This window comes from Rhinolophus sinicus, chromosome 17, assembly GCF_057876585.1.
Source record: "Rhinolophus sinicus isolate RSI-liver-muscle chromosome 17, RSI-T2T, whole genome shotgun sequence".
NCBI lineage: Eukaryota > Metazoa > Chordata > Mammalia > Chiroptera > Rhinolophidae > Rhinolophus > Rhinolophus sinicus.
In genome coordinates, this window is record NC_142517.1 from 24,523,749 (window position 1) to 24,537,916 (window position 14,168).

Sequence of the window (14,168 nt, forward strand, 5' to 3'; positions counted from 1 at the left end):
GTCCTCCTGAAAAATCATGCTAGGGCTTATTTTCCAGCTAGGTCTTATTTTCGGGGAAATACGGTACACCTATTACTCTTACTAACATATCGAGTTCACACTACACACCAGGCACTATTCTAAGCATTTTATTTGAATTTATTCATTCTATTTTCCTCACCCCCAACTCCAACATCAAGAAGTAGGTTCTTTCAAACTTCCTACCTTACTGTTGAGAAAACTAAAACACAGAAATATCGAGCAACGTGCCCATGATTTGACACTTGGTGAGTAGTAGAGACAGGATTTTAACCCAGGCAGTCCGACTCCAGAGCCAGTACTCTTAACCACTTACGTGCTGTATGGCTGTTGTATTTTACTGCTATGATAAATACTACAACTGAAAGGCTATGCTCTTGAGGAATTTATTTTAAGATTATTTTGAATAACATTTCAAAGCTTCAATTGCCTCATAAGCTTGCTAAGGATAATAGCAAAAATCTGCCTCATGGGTTTGTTGGAAGGCTTTAATAAAATACTATGTTTGTGCTACGATAATACTTCTCAAAGAACAATGTGCATACAAATCATCTGGGGTCTTGTTAAAATGCAGTTTGTAATTCAGTAGGTGTGAGGTGGGATATTTCTAGTAAGAAATTTTTGTGTTTCTAGTAAGTTTCCAGGTGATATTGTTACTGCTGGTCCAGGCACTCACTACACTTTGAGTGGCAAGGTACTATAAATCTCCTGGAATATTATGCACTTTTAGTTCGAGTGCCTTTGGTCTATTTGCAATGGGACAGGTTTTCCTTATCCTGGCATACGGGCTTGGTACAGTAGGGCAGAGTTCTATACAGACTGGAATATTCTGTTACCCACAGCTATTTTGTAATTACAAAAACAAAAGAATGGAAGCTTGAGACGTTCTGCAAACATTTTTAACTTCCTATCTGTCTTGAGAAATTAAGCATGCTACTCCTTTGTCATTTTCCTGTTAAAGAATAAAAGGAGCCATCTTTAAGCGCTTTCCAAATGAGAAAAATTATAATGGAATATAACTACTAGCAAGTGTCTAGGATACAAGAAATGAAGTTTCACCATCTTGACCCTTAGAAACAGGGACGAGGTGTTATAGAAAAAGACCACATTTATGGCTGAATCTCCTTGTTCTATCCCTCTGCCCTTCCCCAATAAGAGAAAGAGCTTTTCACTGTTTCTTTTGAATCAAAAGCAACAACACCGAGCAGAAAGTTGAGGATAATGTCTCATTCTTAATCAATATTATCCTGGGAGAAAATAATAAATACCTGGGCCAAAAAACAAAACACTTTTCACTGCTGTATGTCCCGTGGGATTCTGAATTTCTCATTTCCTGTCTCATTTAAAAACAGATATAAAAACAAAGCAAACAAAAAGCTTAACTAATTCAGTCTCACAGGGAGAACGGAATTTTTCTTGATGATTGGCTAGTGATTTGTAAAAGTTCTTATGAATCATAAAATATCATACAAATGTTAGGATAATAATCATTGCTGCCATGAAATTTCTTCACATAGCAGTGAAGATTTTTTTTTTTAAATCTAAACAGAATTTACAGTGCTTGAAGAATTGTTTCCTCCTACCAGTTTCTAGGGTGACAGAAAATGCTGAGTGATGAATATTTGCCCCTTTCCCTCAATCCATCCAGGTCTTAGCAGAGGAATAAATACTATACATTGTCAGTCACTTTGAAACTTCCCGTCTCTGCAGTAACCATCTGTATTGCTTCAGTATTCATTTGTTCCTTCCTCCCACAAATGTTTGAGAAGGTGTCAAGAAGGAGACACAAGGTCGTGAATCTGTGGGAGGGTGTCTGAGAGACCAACTTAACACACTTCATGATTTTGCCCTCACTCAGGCAAATGAATAAAGATGGAATTGATTTGAGAATGCCATAAATGTTACTGATATCCAAAAGAGAAGTGTGGGATGATAATGGAAAATGCTGTATTATCAATATTTTTAAAGTATATAAAAGTTTGTTGTTATTTAGAAAAGAGTTTTTATTTGATTTACAACTAGTGGGCAAGTTAATGTAATATTAAAGCAGCAACCCCATGACAACAAAAAATGTTGGAAAGTGCATATCTAGAGTGATATTCATGCTCAAAGGGGTGATTTTGTAGATAAAAGCACATAATGTTAATGCTCAAATCTGACATTTTGGAGAATAACTTCCAAATGGTGTGTGAGGAATGTCTTATCTTTAGATTAATGTGTGATATGAAAGGAGGGGCAGAAATGTCTCTCATGTGTAAAAATCAGAATCCTTTTCTGATGTGTAATGTTCTGCCATTCTGTGAGAATAAAACACTTTTTTTTTGCAATATATAGTATAACTTTAAAAAAAAAATAAGGCATTAAGAATGAACAAAAAGACTCAAAAGGATTTAAGACCATTAAACAATAACTTATATAAACCGTGTTCTTATGTTTAAAGATAAATATATCAGAAACAAGCAAAAGGCTTAAGTTTCATAAAAATAGAGATAAATTTTATAATCGAAAGAATATTTGGCCAGAGGTTTTCTGACGCTTCTATATAAGCAGTAGAAAATTCCTTTGAAGTGCTTGATGAATTTGGAACACAGCTGTTTAAATCCTTATTATGTGTATCTTTAAATTTTTTTTGCCATTATTTATGCATAATCACCCACAAGAAACTAATGCATTATAATAGTGACCTGGATGATTAGTAATAGAGTCCACATTCTTGAAAAGATATTCTATTAGCCTAGGTAATACATTGTGCCTGGAGTGGCCGTAACTGAACATCAGATACACTGCTGAACGCTTGCCTGGAGGTACAGCAGATGCCAGATTCCTTCCCACACTTAGGAAATGCTCACCAGTGCTTTTTTACAGTGCTGATGGCTAAGTTACATGGATAATCTTCATTTTGGCACCACTATGACACGTTATACTCATATTTGTGAAGTAGGGTTTTCAGACTAACCAAAAGTACAAGGTACTCAGTTAAATTTGAATTTCAGATAAGTTTTCGTATATCCCATACAATCACGCAATACAGCATAAGTATAGCCCATACAACATTTACACTATAAAGTTATTTGTTGCTTATCTCAAATTTGTATGTACTGGGTAGCCAGTCTTTTGTCTGGCAAGCCTATTGAGAAGGCCATTTCAGGTTAAAGCTATTATCTACAGGAAGAAGAGGAGGAAAAGGAGCCGCAGCAATTGTGACAGTTATAGTAGAAAAAGTAACAACTACTTATCAAATGCTTCCTCTGTGTGCATCTGTGTTCATTATCTCATTTGTTCTTCCCAACAGTCCTCTCGGGTAAGAACAGTTGACCCGAGAACAATGGGAAATAGGAGCGCTGATCCCCACACAGTAAAATAGCCTCACATAACTTGTGACTCCCCCCAAATTTAGTTGTACCTCAGTGTCCATGGGGGATTTGTTCCAGGACCCGCCCACATATATCAATGTCCACAGATGCTCAAGCCCTCTATGTACAATAGCATAAGTCAATGCATACAGTCAGCCTTCTACACCCGTGGATTCCCAACCCTGGATCAAAAACAAGGACAGGTTTTTATTAGTAAAAATCCAGGTTTAAGTAGACCTGCATAGATCAAACCTGTGTTGTTCAAGGGTCAGCTGCTTCTTGGATGAAGAATTTGGCATAGTGGTTGGGACATAGTAAGCATAAACATCTGTTCCTTGTTTCTGTTTTTATTTTTAACACCATTATACCTCTCAAAGAAGAGAAAACTGAGCCTCTGAGACCTCAAATTCACTTACTTTGAAAGGAGGCACCTGGGATTTGAATTACAGCCTATTTCTGGAACCCACGATCTTAGACACTGCACGACTGTCCTAGATATAATTTCACTCTTTGAGCATTTGAACTACACTAGGCGGGTGAAGCCTTGAAATGGGGCTTATTTTCCTGTTAGGTCTTATTTTTGGGGAAACAGGGTAGATAGAGCAAAGATGTTTGGGATGCAAATTTAGGGTCATCAGAAGTGACAGCCATTGACAAACATCAACAGACTTTTTGGTGGCAACTGTGAAAAAAGTTGAAAAGGGTTGCAGATGAAGTAAATGTCTGCAAAATAACTAAAATCCACGTCCTCTCACTCTCAGTAGTGGTCAAACATGATATCATCATCTTCATTTCAGTTTTTCCTTCTTATGTATTGAATAAACTCATCCGTACAAGTCATTTAATAATGTCCAGGAATTTTCTTCCAGAAGGCATGAAAATGTAGAAAGCAATGCTAACGTCATTTATTACATGCGTCTTCAGTTAAACTTACCTAATTACTAAACCTGTGATTAATTTACTGGCAAATTCTTTTAGAATCTACATCAATTATGAATTTTTCTTCATTTCCATTCTAAATAGTACAATTTTGTATATGTTACTTTTGGAGATGCATTTATTATTAATTCAACATCTGAAAAATAAGGTCTTCATAAATAATAACTCAGATATCAGCTTTTAATGACTAATGTCTTATACCATGAAATTTATAGAGTAAATCTCAGCCGTGACATTTATAGAGTGGCATAGGTGACAAAGTAAAAATAGACTGGAAATCATTCTGATATGTGTGCATCTTCACCCAGTTTCACCATTTAGCCAATGAAATAGAAGTAAAAATAGTACGACAATATAATTAATTAATCATTAAAAGATCAAGGGAAAAGTAACCAAACTTACTTTTGAGACTTTAACAATTAATATGAAACTGAAAATCATCTAAAATTGATTTATAAATATTACCACTAATGTAAAATTAGACTAATTTTTTTCCAGCAATACCTGATTCAAATGTTGCAGATAATTCTCACAGTGTCTCATTGCTGCCAATGGCAGATGATTTTGGACGTCAACGAAGTTTGACGGGAAAATCTTTTCTGCAACAGTGAAGATACTCCTACATGAATCCCAAATGAAACAGAACTGTTTCTGCAGAAACTGTTGTCTGCTTAAAAAGCAGAAGTGACGGTTATGGGTTTTAGGAACTTCATTTTTTAAATAATTCTATAGAATATAGGAAACTCAAAATGAATATATGTATGGTCTCTTCAGAAAAAAACAAAGAACTGTGCATCTTTGCAGAATATTTTGCTTAAGAATTTTAAAGTTTCCTAAGTGTTTCCTTGTGTATTACAAAACAGAATACATTCTTAATTTAAAATCATAGTTTTATTAAAGAAGTCTTCAAAGTATAATATAGCTGCATATTTGAAGTCTACTCTCAGGATGTAAAGGGATGATCTACACTAATTGTAATTTTATTTATCTTGGCATGATGTGTAAGGGTAACTTTTTGTACCAACAATGTTTAGTACTTAGACATACAAACCGCTTTTCCTAGATGGTAACTTCTCCATTCCTTTCATTAGGCAAATGTTCACATACTATTAATAATTGTGGTGGAACTTTAACAAGAGGTAATAACAATTTTTATATTTTTCCAGAAATACATAATTGTCACTGAAGAATATCTGCTTATAGAAAAAGTGATCATAGTGAATTCAGATAGCACCATTTTCCAGATCTGTCAGGAAAGGGTGTCATACCACAATCTCAAAGTTTTGAGGAAAGCTATGAGAAGAAAATAGAGGTAGGAATCTATGACATTTCAAAGGGTATTTTACAGGTAATCATCATGAACTGGCAATGACATGTGTGGTATTTTTCTGTGCCCTTTTCATCCATTTCTTAACCCCAAACTTTTCTGCTGCCAAGTTGAGGGGGAAACCAAAGTTTTCAAATTTGAACTAACTATACATGAAATTGTCAGAGTTGAACTGGGGTTTCTGCAAATGTGTACTAGGAGGCTGACATAAAACAGAAAGCAAGTGAGGGAAAATTTGAGACATTCAGAAACTCTATATGATTATGGGAGGTTGCCATTACCTTATAACTTAAGGGAAAAATAAAAACATTAGGTCCCCAGAAAGATATCAGCATTGCTTAGGCCCAAACTTAAGGTTAAAAGCATAGATACGGCTTATTACAATACATTTCAATATAATTTATTTCTATTTTATAAATGACTCATTATAATAATAATAAATTATACAAACTAAACCTTTTCTCAAATATAGTCTATATCTAGAGATTCTTCATGAAGTAGAAATGAAAAAATGAGGACGACCAATTTCCCTAATGTAAAAAGGATTTTCTGATGCAGTGTCACCTTTCTGTTCTTTCCATGGACAAACACCCCTGTATTCTGAATGCCTTCCGTGCATTTATTTGACTCATTGGAAACTAAGGGGGGCAGTAACAATGATAATTTACTAAGTTTTGCTTTATTTTTACCTTCATAATAATAGATTATAAGATCTCCTGACTCAGAAACATCTCTTCCTGTCTCTTACTCCTTTGCTCCATCCCTCACTTACCTTCTTCACCCAGAAATATTTAGTAACACTAAGTCACTTCAGAAAGATCTCCTTTCTCTAATTAATTGTAAAATAATAAATATTTCTTCAAAAGAGCAAGTTCCTCCCTCTCTTTTTCATGAATTTCTTATAAAACAGTTGCCTAGGTGGCATTTATGCCTATGAGAGGAAGTTACCCACACAAACTGGAATCCTTGATATATAAACAGTCCTCTTCTAGTCTGATTAGTGGTAGAGACGAGAAATGTATACCAAGGTTAACATATTCATTTTGGATGCTAGCTGCATTTCAGAAATGAACATTAGAAAAGAACATGTCTTACCACATAGTAACAATCTCTTCAAAACTTGAAGTGAATTACATTGAGGAGCTAACAGATGTCAATTTTAGAATCTTGTTTTTAATAGGGTGTGCCCTTTGGCTGATTAACTATTAAAAGCATCCTACTATTAAAATGAGTAAAGATACAATTGATCTTTTTCATAAGGTCAAGATATGAGACTTACTAAAAACACTGATTTTGAAAATTCTATCTTTCTTTAGTGTAACAAATGTGTAGAGTATTGACTAGTTATTTTAAGGGAGACTGGTACCTTTTGAGTGATAGTGACCCACAAAGTGAAGGGACACATCATCTTTGGCATGTTTTTGCCTCAAACTTTGCTTCAGTTGAGAATATTGAGGGACTACAGGAATTTTCTGTTTGTTTTTTTCTTTTGTTTTGATTAAAATTTATTGGGGTGACAACGGCTAGTAAAATTACTTAGGTTTCAAGTGTACAATTCTGTAATACATCATCTGTATATCACATTGTGTGTTCACTACCCAGAGTCAATTCTCCTTCCATCATCATATATTTAACCTCATTTACCCTCATCTACTGGACCCCCCTTACCCTCCAATAGACATATGAAAAGATGTTCAACATCACTAATCATCAGAGAAATGCAAATGAAAACCACAATGCGATAGATATCACCTCACACCAATTAGAATGGGTATCATCAACAAGACAAATAGTAATAAGTGTTGGAGAGGCTGTGGAGAAAAAGGAACCCTCATACACTGTTGGTGGGAATGCAGATTGGTGGAGCTGCTTTGGAAGGCCCTGTGGAGGTTCCTCAAAAAATTATGAATTACCATATGACCCAGCAATCCCTCTCCTGGGTATTTACCCCAAAAATTTGAAAATATTTATCCATAAAGACATATGTGGTCCAATTTTCACTGCAGCTTTATTTACAGTGGTCAAGACAGAAAGGAAACAACCAAAGTGTCCTTCAATAGATGAATGGATAAAGAAGGTGTGATACACACACACACACACACACACACACACACACACACACTGGAATACAGCAATTTTCAAAGAATCTTGGAGAATAGTATACTTCTTTCAACTATCAACCTGTGAGGTTGATCCCAAAGGAGATTTTTAAAGTGTTTATCGGTTATCAACAAGAACATTGTAAAATACTTTTGGCAGCTGTCTTGCTCAAGTGCAGCTATGCTTTTTTTTGTGTAGACACCCCCTCATACAACAGTATGACCTGGAAAGATTCATTGTGACATGTAGTAGCAGAAAAAAAGCGGTTGGGATAGGGACCAAATCACACGGGTCCTGCTGTTAATGTTGGGAATTCTAAGGGCATTTTTGTCTAATTTTTTGGACAAGGATTTGAAATCTTGTTATCAGATAAATTGACTATAAGGTGAAAGGGAAAATTAATAGGCTGAATAACAGATGATATGTTAAAAGGGGTGTGGTGATGACTGTCAATCCAGATCTGTCTAATACTGGGTATATTCCCTGAGCCATTTAAGCTCCATTTCCACCATATATAAAGTTAAGATTATATTATCTATCACACTTGATATGAAATGGCTTTATGAAAATCAATTGTCAGAGTGACAGGAGCATAACTAAAGTGGTAATAATAATGTCTATATCCTGAGTACTTTCCATAAACCAGATACTGAGCTATACCCTTTAACGCCTATGTGAAAAACATTATTATTCCATTCCTTTCAGGAAACTGTAAGTCAAAATGGTTTATATTAATCAAGACTGAATCTAACAAAATGACATTTAACACAGATTAACCTAAAATTTCATTTGTGTCCCCAAATGTAACTCCAAAAGCCAGAAGGTATGACAATAGAATATATGAAAAGTATTTATAATCTTTAAATGCATATGACCTAAAAGTGAGTCACAAATGTGATGTGGTTACCACAAAACAGCTAACCTTTCAAAGTGACTTGAATAGAAGTAGAGTGGTAAGAACAAAGATGATGATCAGCCCTCCCTACTTTACCCTAATCAAACCTGTTGAGAAGCTGCTGTTCTGTTCTGGGGGCTGAAAAGACAGAATATTTAGCCTAACAGAGTGACTGATGCAAACCCTTAAGGCGGTGCCATTTGTAAAATAATTGAACAACCTTAACATTAAAAACAAAACAAAAAATTATTGTTGTCTTTAAATATTTCGCAGATCATCCCAGGAAGGAAGCCTAGACTTGATCTGTGTTGTCCCAGAAAATTAATAGACTTACCGGAAAATGGTCAGTCTTGGAAATTAGACAGTGTCAACACATTAGCTGGATCACATGACATGGATATCCTAAGGATAATCTGATATATATGCCCCTGCCCTCAGGCTACCTTGAAGCTCCTTAATTTGTTGTTTTACATTTTCACTACATTGTCTTGGTATAGATTTTTAAAAATATTGTTTATGACAATGGTCTTTTTGAATCTTTTGATAAGCATCTTTCATCAGTTCTGAAATACATTTTGAAATATTTCCTCTATCACTTTTTTTCTTCTCCTTCTTACACTCTGTTTAAATGTACATTGGATCTTCTTACTCTATCTTTCATGTTTTATAGCATTATTTCTATCTTTTCTCTGCATTATAATCAGGATAATTTATTCTGATCTATTTGCCAGTTCAATAATTGTATCCTCAGCTGGGTCTAATTTGCTAAAGCTTATTTTAAGTGAATTTTGGCTTCTTGCAATCACTTAAAGCTTAAGTCACACACACACACACACACATATATATATATATATATATATATATATATATATATGTATATATACATATATATATATATGTATATATATATATATATACACACACACACATATATGACTTACGTTTTATATATATATATATATATATATATATATATATATATATATATAATATATATACAGACATACATACCTATATCTATCTATATATCTATGTATCTATATCTATATCTATACTGGAGTTTTAATGGATTCACTTAAAATACATGTCTGAGTGATTCCAACATCTTTCGCCTTGGAAATTACTTGTGGACTATTATTACATGTTGATATTTGATTTAACCTGGAAGGTCATGTATACAGACAATAAGGTTACGGACATTTTAACTTAAGACAGCAAATATCTAATATCTCTAAGACATTGAATCATAGTTTCAAGGAATTGGATTTTGGGTACAGGGCTTTATTTTGGGGTGATAAAAAGTGTTGGAACTAGATAAAGATGATGGTTGTACAACTTTGTCAATGTACTAACTGCAACTGAGTTGTTCACTTTAAGATGGTCAATTTTATGTCAATTAAAAGAATACTCGATCAAAAACATTGGATATTTTTCAAAATGATTAAATTTTTATTCTATATTTTGTATTTTTAAATGCAAACTTCTCTTCTTACTTTTCATCCCTAATTTTTAAAGTCCTCCAAATTAAAGTTTGATATATTTCATTAGTATTACTTCAAAACAGATTTTAAAAGCATATTTAGTTTTTAATGTCATTTAAAAAATATTACAAGTTTTTACTGCAATTAAATTTTCAAAAATATTATCTCTTTTATATATGCTTCTTCGTTCATTCATAAAGTGAGAGATTTTCAATGCTGCCATGCTGATTTCTATATGGTTTCTTTCTTCTAAGTCTCTAAAATAGTAAAAAACAAAAACAAAAACTCCTTTATCAAATTCATGTCTGCAGTCAACTTTTTTGTTTGAATAAAATGAGGCTGACTTAAAACTATTAGGCATTTAGAAACACCCAGAAGGAATCGCTTTTCTTTTCATTTCTTCAGTGATGTGCTGGATGTTGGAGCCTATTCAGGCATATTCAAAAATATGATTTTAATTTGAGCAGCTATTTCTCTGTGAACTTATTATAAACTTATTTTGGAAAAAAAAATTTACCTTTGCATTTTTACAGAGATATTTTAGTATTGTCACCACTGAAATTAATGGCTGTAGAATTATGGATTATACATATGTGATATATTACAGGTTTTTAAAGTACAGGTAGAATCAGAAGTAAAACAAAACAGTTGAGAAGAAATGCTATTCTGTGATAATTAGAAATGGACAGAGTCAAGAGTTGTTATAAAAAAATAAGTCTCTAAATAAATCCTGTTGGACTATTTCTAGCTTTTCAAAATATTTCCTACTCCTTTGGGGGTGTTATTTATAATAAGCACTGAGAAATAGTTATAGCATATGAAATAGGATGATTTATACAGCAAATGCTTAGATTGCTTTCAATCTTCATATATGTTTATTATACAAGACCCTTCTCCTCACCACAAGTTCCAAGAACCCAAATCAAAATGGCTAGCGCACGTTGACTAGTCAAGGGATAGCCTTGGCTTCAGGTAAGAATGTAAATGTTGCCGTCAGAGCTTGGTCTTTCTCTAGTCATCTTTCTTTTCTGTGTCTTGTGTACTAACTTCTGTTAGGCAAGCACGCTTCACATGGTAGCCCCCCGGAAGCCATAGGCTTATATCTTGGCAGAAAGAGAATGTTACCTCCTCAGTAGTTCCAACAAATGTTCCAGACTGCGCGCTGTGCGATCAGCCAAGATCCCTCGCTCTTTTTGAACCAGTTACCATGGTCAGTGGGCTAGAAAACACTGATCAGCCAAACTTAGACCATGAGCTCTCAACCTATCCATAGGTTCATGACGTCTGTGGAGGCTGGGGTACTGGGGAAAATCAGCTCACACGTTACATGAATGGAGATGTGGAGGGAGATTTCCCCAAAGCCAATGTGTGTTCTTTCCAGAAGAAGATAAAAATCATCATTAGATACTGCAAAAAATACTGCGGAGGTCCTTATAACATGTAATATAAAGTGATATATGATGTGCAACAAACAGGCCTCCCTGAATGCTCGAAGTAGACTAAAGAAGAGCTGCTGATATTGTGTGGAAAGAAAGACTTTTGTTTTCAAATATCCACTCGAAAAGTATTCTATAATATTTTTAGTCACCAAACTTGACCAAACCTTGTAGCATCATGATTCGAGTTTGGAAATGACCGGAACAAAAGAAATCTAGTCGAAATATGCCCTTTGATGGACATCTTCAAACATCTGGAAAATTATGTTCAATACAAAAAAGCTGATTTGAAAATTACATTAAAATGAAACCTTCCTAATATAATGTGGACTGAAGATTTAATTTGTCTTTTAAAATATGTATTAATTTCTGCTAAAGGAAATCTCTTGGGAAAGCAAAATCCAGTTAGTAGTTTATGAAAGTTTTAAGCAATAGGATTCTAACTGTAGAAAAATTTTAATTTCCAAAGGTTTGAAGTGTCATAAATTTGTTATGAGCCCTACGGAGTTAAAATTCCACTGCTGATGCTCAGTTGTGTTATAACCACTGGCAATCTATACATCATCTAGACACTGGGACTAATCATATTTACGTCATCACAACCCTATCTGAAGATTCAATTGGAATGAAAATATATATCTATATATCTATACACACACAGAGGGTGCCAAAAAATGTATATACATTTTAAGAAAGGAAAAACTGTATTAAAATTGTAATCCTCAATATATACCAATAACAAAAGACAAATACAAGTCACGGTTGACTTCTGAAATTACAAGAGGTGCTCAAAGTGGTTACCATCAGCATAATTTTAATACTGTCTTTTCGTTTCTTAAAACATATATACATTTTTTTGGCGATATATATACACATACACACACATGCCAATGCCTGACATACAGGACACATTCTATAAAATATAAGAGTTCAAATAGAATAAAAAATTGTTTCTCATTCAATTAACAGTACAAGATGGTATAGCTGCTTGCCCCCCACCCCCGCCCCCCTGACCATGACTCTGTGACTTTCAGGGCCTTATCATGTGCGACCAGCTACTAGAAAAGGAAGGAAAAACATAACAGCTTCTTCATAGCACACAAACGAACCACATGGCTTCTGTTCACCACTCAGAGTGCCATGGCCATGTACATCTTCAGAGATGTACATGCATGTGGCCTAGTAGTTACCAGGTAGAAGAGGAAAACATTCTCTGCTTTTTCACCGCAGTTACCATACGAATGTAGTGATTGAATGATTGGGTCCCCTGATAAGAGATGAAAGATTTATCAAATTCAAGCTGAGAGACTCATGTACTAATGCCCATGAGCCAAAGAAAAGGCCTTTCTGAACCATGAGCCTGACGCTATACAAGATATATTGTTATATCTCTATCCATCCTAAATGACACAGAGATCAATCCATGTACAATCCATGTCCCTTTCAAACAAAACATTACATTTGCAAATTTGGCCACTATGAAAACATATCTCAGCACAAGATATTATTGAATTAAAAAATAAAGATCTCAAAACCAAATTAATGGAAGTATGATTGTAATACAACTTATTATTTAATAAATAAAAAAAATTTAGAAGTTCTAAAATTCCAAGTTTTCTAGGTTTAAGTGGTTTTTATAAAAAATTACAAATCAACATTGTTCTTTTTTTAATATGAGAAACTTCTGCTCATTTGCAAATAATTTGGCTTTTTACAAATTGGTTAGGTTATGTATTTGAGGTTCAGGGTAGGTTTTGGCATTAGAAGGACTTAGAAATTCACAAATACCAGTAATTGCAGAGGCCACTGATTTCCTCACCTGGCTATCCAGCCTACCCCCACCACCATGGCCCCAGGAATTACCTAGTTCTCTGCCCTGCACAGATCTGCCTTGTATGCCCAGACTCACTCTTACTATGCTGGCACAAATTTTGGTAAGTGTAGGGAATCAGAGTCATTAGCTCACAAGGCAGAATCAAAACCATCTGAACTGAAGACACAGTAATTTCCAAGTCATGTTGAATAGAGTAAAATAGAGTAGCACACAATTTGCAAAAAAATAATTATCTTTTAAAGAAATCACATAAGGTGTTCAGTTCCCAAAAGCCCCAAATTCTTGTATAGACTTTTCAGGCTAACAATAAGAAAAAGAAAAAAAACAGATATGGCTGTACATGGCGTAGTCAAAGCTCACACACACAGATCAGTGGAATAATTTTGTATGCATAGAAAAAGATTCTGACATTCTCTTGTAAAAGGCGGTACATTAACAGCCATGGCCTTTGTTCTAATGCAATTTGTACCCATCCAGAGCAAGTCAGCAGATGAGAATGTGACCCTTGGTCAGAAGAGCACAACCGAGCTTACTGTTAATTTGAATGGACACGGTAGTATAAAACAAAGACTGAGACCAAAACCTTGTCAGTTAGAATGTAAATGAATCCTGCTGACAGAAAACTCTTTTCTGCCTCCAGAAGCCAGAGTCGTCATGGGCTCTGTGAATGGCTGCCTGTCAAAGCTTGTGGGGAGCCAGGGTTTCCCCATATAGTTTATGTGGCATTGAGAAGGAAGAGGACGTGATGACAGTATGCACTGTACACTATGCAGTTTAGAAGGCTC